Consider the following 7083-nt stretch of genomic DNA (forward strand, 5'->3'; position numbering starts at 1 on the left):
TTTGAAGTAATAGCTTCAGAAAGAAAACATTAATAAAGTAAAAATGATAGTGCAACGCAGAGATCTAAAAGACGTAAAGATCTAATATAACAGTGAAGAAGGTTTTTGAATGAATCACAACTTAGAATACCCACTGATGGCCGAGACAGATGAAAAGATAGTAGTGCAAGCAGGGATCTAATAGACAAAAAAATCAAAAATGTGAGTAAAGAAAATTTTTGAATGATTCAGAACTTAGAATACACACTGATGGCCGAGACAGATGGAAAGATGGTGGTGTAACGCAAGGATCCTAGAGATGAAAAACACTAAGATTAAAGAGATAAGGATTACAAAGGATTACTTCTAATCCTTTGTAAACTAGTTGTTCTAGTTTATGTGTGCTTATTATGGTATACCATTATTTGATACCCTGTACCTCGGTCATTACTAAAAATAAAAACTGTTTCCATTCGATTTTTTTTGGTTTTAGGAATAAAGAAATCATCTTCCACATTTCTGCAATTTAAGTCGAAAACATCGTGTATTATAATTCCCACATTATCGCAATTATGTTTTTCTATATTTTAAAAATATTACACGTTGACATATACCATAGTATTTAATTAAAATAAATAAATAAATAAAACAACATTCTGTTTAATAATCCCTATCTTATCCCTGTTATATTTTTTTATATTTTAATAATATTTTAAAATATATGTGTGGTATAAAAATAAGTAAATTTGCAATCTGAAATAAAATATTTAAATTACTTTTATTAAAAATATTATAAATATTTTAATTTAAATTATAATTCGTTGAAAACATAAAATATTGTTTTCGTAATTTTAATTGCAGAGTGAAAGGAAGACTTCGTCAGCACCAAGCATGCAATTGGTCCAAAGGATTGCGTTCCATGCACTTAATTTCACATAACTCTCCCGTTTCGGCTAGCTTGTATAAATTCATATACCAACTAACAAACTTTAAATATTTAATTGTTTAAATTTAATTGCTTTACTACACACAATAATAAGTTTTAATAGAAATAAAAATAATAATAAATATAAAAATAATTTTAATAGTAATTTTTTTTAAAATTTTCTTGACAACAAAAATCTTATATTATATCTACGGTTTAACTTTAATTATTACTTTAGTATTTATTTTTAATTCCTTATACAAAATTAACCACAGCATCCATTGAGCATAAAAATAAATTACACTGCTTTGTAATTAGATTTTTTTTGGTATAAAAATAATGTGACCCAATATAGTATTTTATTCTCTGTAAAATTTTATATATCAAGCAACGATGCTAAAATCTACCGTCTAAATGAGCACAACAACAACAGCAACAAGAAGAAGAAGAACAAAAAATCCTTTTAAACTTTCGCTAAAAATAAATTTTATTTGAAAATGAAAATGCTTTGTGTAGCTTGACTGTGTCCTTGTCAATATGCCTGACAAAAGAATTTAATGTAAATGAAATTTAAATGAAAACAGCAGTGAAATTAACTCTATTTGCAGATTCAACAAGGATGACATTATTTCTCTGATTATTTAAAATGTAATTTAATTTTGTTTGCTAAGCGCACAATTGTGGCTACACTTGGCAGTTTGCGATAGTTTAAGGCAAGCCTGGATCTGGATTCACGCTCACTTGCAACTGTCATTATCATTTCACTTTTTGTATCCGCCATTGTTATTACAGCACAAATCTAAATGTTATTAAAATGCCGCCATTTGCAAAACTGTGCACATAATAACGCAAAAATGAAAATGGCGGAAAAAAACTTAAAAACACAAATGTATACTCGTAACAATAAAAACTTTCAAATGAAAGAAAAATGGAAATGGAAAATGGAAAAAGAAATGTAGGAAAAGTATGGGAAAGCGGAAAATTACAGGCACTTAAGAAAGGCAACATCAAGTTGACTTTAATAGGAGTTCGGAAAATTCAACAAATGGTAGGAAATCTTATAAGAAATCAACGGCATGTGGCGGTGTTAAGTAAATACCGCAAGGATACTGGTCAGAGGAAAAGTTAAATGCAGTGTGAGGCATAAGTAAGTATAAAATCTGCACTGAACACGCAACTGTGTCGTGTGTCAGTAAGTCACTGTAATCGGCACAAATATAATGACTGCCACTACTGCTACTGCCATTACTGCTGCTATTACTGCCACAAGGACTATAAGGCATGAGGCATGGGGCATGGGGCATAAGGCATAAGGCATGGGACACCTTCTGGCACGAATAATGTCACTAAAATCACGAACATTGAAAGTGCACAGAGCATTTAAAAGTACAAAAAACATCTGACAACAAAAACACTCATAAAACGAAATCGTCGAAACACTTTCTTAGCAGAAGACTGAGGCGCAGCAGTATGAGTAGTTGAGATATGTACTACATAAAAAAGACTTGTCATGAACGTCTCGGAGCGCTTCATTGGCTTCATGGTGGCGCAGGCAGCGCTGACATTGCTTGTGTAAGCAGACAAATGCACATGCAATGTAATAGTGAAATGACATGAACAATTTAATATTTTATGCAGTCCACAGCAAAATATTTGAACAAAGTGCGCAGGCAGGACGCAAACAGAGCGCAGACAGCTTGTCAGTTATAATGAATAGTGGCAGGCTTGCTCCTTTATGCCTTTATGCCTTCATCCTTCAGTTCAGTTTGAGTCTGCATGCAACATCGGCTTACACATGTCACACAGGGCTGCAGGGCTAATAAAATATTTATGCTTGATTATTATAACAGATTTTGTATTAGCCTAAGGCAAAAAATAATATTATTTTTTAATATTTTCAATATCTCGATGCATGGCTTCAGGAATACTTAAGTGGCAAAATGTTGCTCATACGACATGTGCAATTAAGTAGAAAAAGTATGCATTAACATGTGCATATGAAAGGAATATTTCTATTTCTTTAAAAGTTCGTTAAAAATTATATTAATTCATTTTAATTTCTTAATTAAAAACTGAGTTAGTTAATTTAAACAAATATTTTATAATAAATGCCTTAAATATAACAGAGTTGCTTTGGTGGCATATTTCAGAAATAAATTTAATGCAGAAAATGTAATTCCTACTGGAGCATAGGAGAACATGTGGAATTGTATTTGTAATGAAAATGTCAATACAACTATTAGTTAATTCAGATTGGAAAAGTTTATTGAGAATAAAGTGTTTTAAAAGTATAGTATATAGTGATTAACATTCAAAAAGTTCAGGTCTTATATAGCTATTACATATTACAATATTTAGACGGAAAGCATCAAAAGCCACAGTGTGAACTTATTATAGTATACTCCAATAACCGATATAAATAGTTAAAAACTCTTAACGAGCTTTCTAAGCTATAGGTCACATATAATACCTTGCATGGGTGATGGTATTCAAGGTAATTGCGTGGCAGCTAGTCTTGCAAGGTAAGGTATTATATTATATCAAAAATAATATATAAGACTATACTAACTTCCATGGTACACAGACGGCTCTCTCACCAATGAGGGAGCTGGAGCTGGTGTTTATGGACCAGACAAAAAATACTGGGATGCATTAGGAAACAATACAACCATCTTTCAAGCGGAAATATACGCGATAGATAGATGCGCAAGTTTCAATCTTGAACGTAACTACCGGAACCGTAAAATTGCAATACTGACTGACAGCCAGGCAGCTATAATGGCACTCATATCTTACCAGGTAACATCCAAACTGGTATGGGAATGCATTGACAAGCTGAACACACTTAGTGGGATCAATCAGGTACACCTTTTATGGATTCCGGGACATACTGATATCCAAGGTAATGAAATGGCATCAAGAATGATAGGCCCAGAACCATTCTGTGGTCTAGGCAAAGGAGCTCTATCCATTATTATGAATGACGCAGAGAAAAAAGAAAGAGAACTCTATTGGGTAATGCTACCAAGACTCTCGCAATCTAAAATGCTTTTAGGGACTTACAACCTAAAACGCTTTAAAGATTGTATAGTACAATCATAAACTAACATAAGAATTATTACGGGATTACTGACCGGTCACTGCAGATTGAATAATCACCTATCGAAGTTAGGAATTCAATCCAACTCAGACTGCAGATACTGCAGGGAAGAGAGTGAAACGGCATACTATGTGCTTGGGGAGTGCCCTGCACTGATGCATAAGCGGAAGAAACACCTAGGAGGGTATTTCGTGGATCATAAGGATTCAAGACTGCGGAAGATAGGATCCATACTGTCTTTCATTAAAGAGATCGGACTTGGAAAAATAATCTAACCCGACAAAGGGGCAGAATAGATCTTTTAGGTCGCAGTGCACGATCCCTTACTCAATAAAAATAAAAATAATACTAACTTCAGCACTCATTGTCTACCAAAAATTCTTCCAAGAAATATTTTTGAACCGACTAAAGTTCAATTTTCAAGTTTGATATCACACTGACCTGATTTGCTTTATGATAACATTTCACCATTTTTTCTTTTATATTAAAAGAATTATTTACCATGGCACTCTACAGAAGTTATATTATCATATCTTTTTTACCTATATCTTCAGTATGTCATCATCATTAAAGTAACATATTGGCAACTGATAATCATTTCATATATCCGCATTGTTTGTTTGCCATAAAAATTTTTCTTAAAACATCAATACTTCCAATGAATTTTTCATAATATTCTCTAGTAATTGGTGGTATCTCTGTATGAACTTCTAGAAACATTTGTATACAGATAACACCTTTTGATGTTTGCTTGACAGGAATGTGAGTGCAATTACTAAAAATGGAAATAAAGTTGGATTTGCATAAATGACATTAGAGACGAAGTCATAACTTGCTTTCGCAATTTACCATAATGTAAGTATTTTATTTGACATCAAACGCTCCATAAACTACAATAATTTAGTGCCATCAGCACAAGTAATAGACCACAATAACATATTGTAAGCTCTACTGTTGTTCTACTAATACTGCAGCCAACAGCAATGACAAACAACAACAATAGTACGAACAACACCAACAACACCAACAACACCAACAACACCAACAACACTAACAATGACATCAGTCAACTCAGCAATATTTTGTATTTTTACATATAAAACATTGTGCTGTGTACTTTGTAATTTGTGTATATTTGTGTGTTGTGTTGTGTTGCGTTGTGTTGTGTTGTGTTGTGTACTGTGTATTGTACACTTTTATACACTTAAAAATGCTTTTATTTGCATTTCCTTGTTGTTAAGCACCCTGTTGTCTGCTTGCTAACTTCCGTTGACCGAGCTAATGATGGCACTATTTCGTTTGTTGGGTTATGCCATGTTTTTTATATGAATTGTTTTTTATGGTAAATTGTTACAAATGTCCTTTTGCCAAAGGAACAATGTAAAGTACACTAGCAAAGAAATAAGTCTTGTACTTTCGTTTTTAGTAGTACCATTTTATAGGTTAAAGGTAGAGTACAACAAGATGAAAACATTGTAGGACTTTGTACTGCAGTCACTGAAACAAATTATTAAGACTCTGATTTATTTATTTCAGTCAAAGAACTTTCATAGCACTTTCTTTCATAAGAAAAGGACTAAATGTACAAAAAAAAAAAAGTTAAAAAACTATTTTGTTTAAAGTCTTTAACTAGTTTTATTTTGGTACATACGTTTAATTAAAGAATTTATAAAATATTCTTACTATTTTTCACATTTTTATTTTAAATAGATTTTCTGACATAGGATTTAAAAAACTTCAATTATTATTCATAATCAGAATAATAAATAATAATAATAATACTCAAGACGAACTCATGTCTTCATGTCTTCAGAAGCTTCTTCACATATTGTAAACGGAACTCTGCCTTCAACTCTGGTTCTATTTATCTTTAAAAGATAACATACTGATTTTAAGTAATGTGTACCGCCATTAACTGCTGTTTAAGTCTCTAATCTAAGAACTTATCAGATCTATGTGAAGTTTTGTATATAATTCCGCATACTTGCTAATAGCAACAAATTCCCGAGAATATTAGAATTACTAAAGTCCTAAGCTCCCAACAGAGTAAAAAATTGACATCATGATAAGTCTTTCATTCTAGCAACTGACACTAAACGAATAAAAGAAATTCAATCCTTTAAATAAGGATGAACCTTGCCCACCTGAAACTTGTTTGACATCAAATGGAATAGTTTTTAACTCAATATTGTTTTCCGGCATAGATTAAAGCCGCGCAGTCAGAAAGAATTTAATTAAAAAGTGATAGATTCACTTTTTTGAAATTGTTATGCATATCATAGTGTCTTCTCGGATAACCTATGAGTAGTCTTATCTTTGTTCTGCTTAGTTTCGGTTAGACCATTGTATAGTCAATGTAGATAACCAGCTTACTTAGATCGTACATTTCCATTATAACACCATGGAATCCTTATTGTTAATTAACTATAAAATCATTGAATGAATACTTCCGTCGAAGAGCTAACAACATAATTGTCAGAGAAACTCAAACAACTTCTAGGAAGAACAGGACAGAAAGTGTTTTACTCTTTCTTCTTTATCATCTCCCACATCTACGCAATTTCTATAATATTTATGGGAAGAAACTTCCTCAATCTAGACGCATATATGTCAAACTCAAGATAGTATCATTGCTATCCATCTATGGTTGGTTGTTTGTTTAAATGCACAAGCTGATCACCAGATACCTTTTTGTTTCACATAATAAACTGTCTCTTTGTAGTAAATTGTATCTACTAGTATAATTTAAGTTGTTTAACATACCATTGTTTCTTACCGAAGAGTTGCTTAATGATGATTACTCTGATGATAAGAAGACTGTCAAGAAAGAACTTCGTTTAAGAACTGATCCTGGTGTTAGTCAATGCTAGGTAATCACACAAAAAGTGCGTAATTGTCCTTTCTTCTTACAAGTTTCCGAAAACTTCTATAATATATGTTAAATAGGAGAACTGCTACTATTGTCAAAATAAATGATAAGTGAAGACCTCATTCCATATAGTTGTGTTCCTTATGATATAAATAAAGTTTCTGTGCAGGTGATTCCATTTAATAATCATGCATTCGGTATTGTAAGAAG

Source organism: Teleopsis dalmanni, chromosome 1, assembly GCF_002237135.1.
Source record: "Teleopsis dalmanni isolate 2A chromosome 1, ASM223713v2, whole genome shotgun sequence".
Taxonomy (NCBI): Eukaryota; Metazoa; Arthropoda; class Insecta; order Diptera; family Diopsidae; genus Teleopsis; species Teleopsis dalmanni.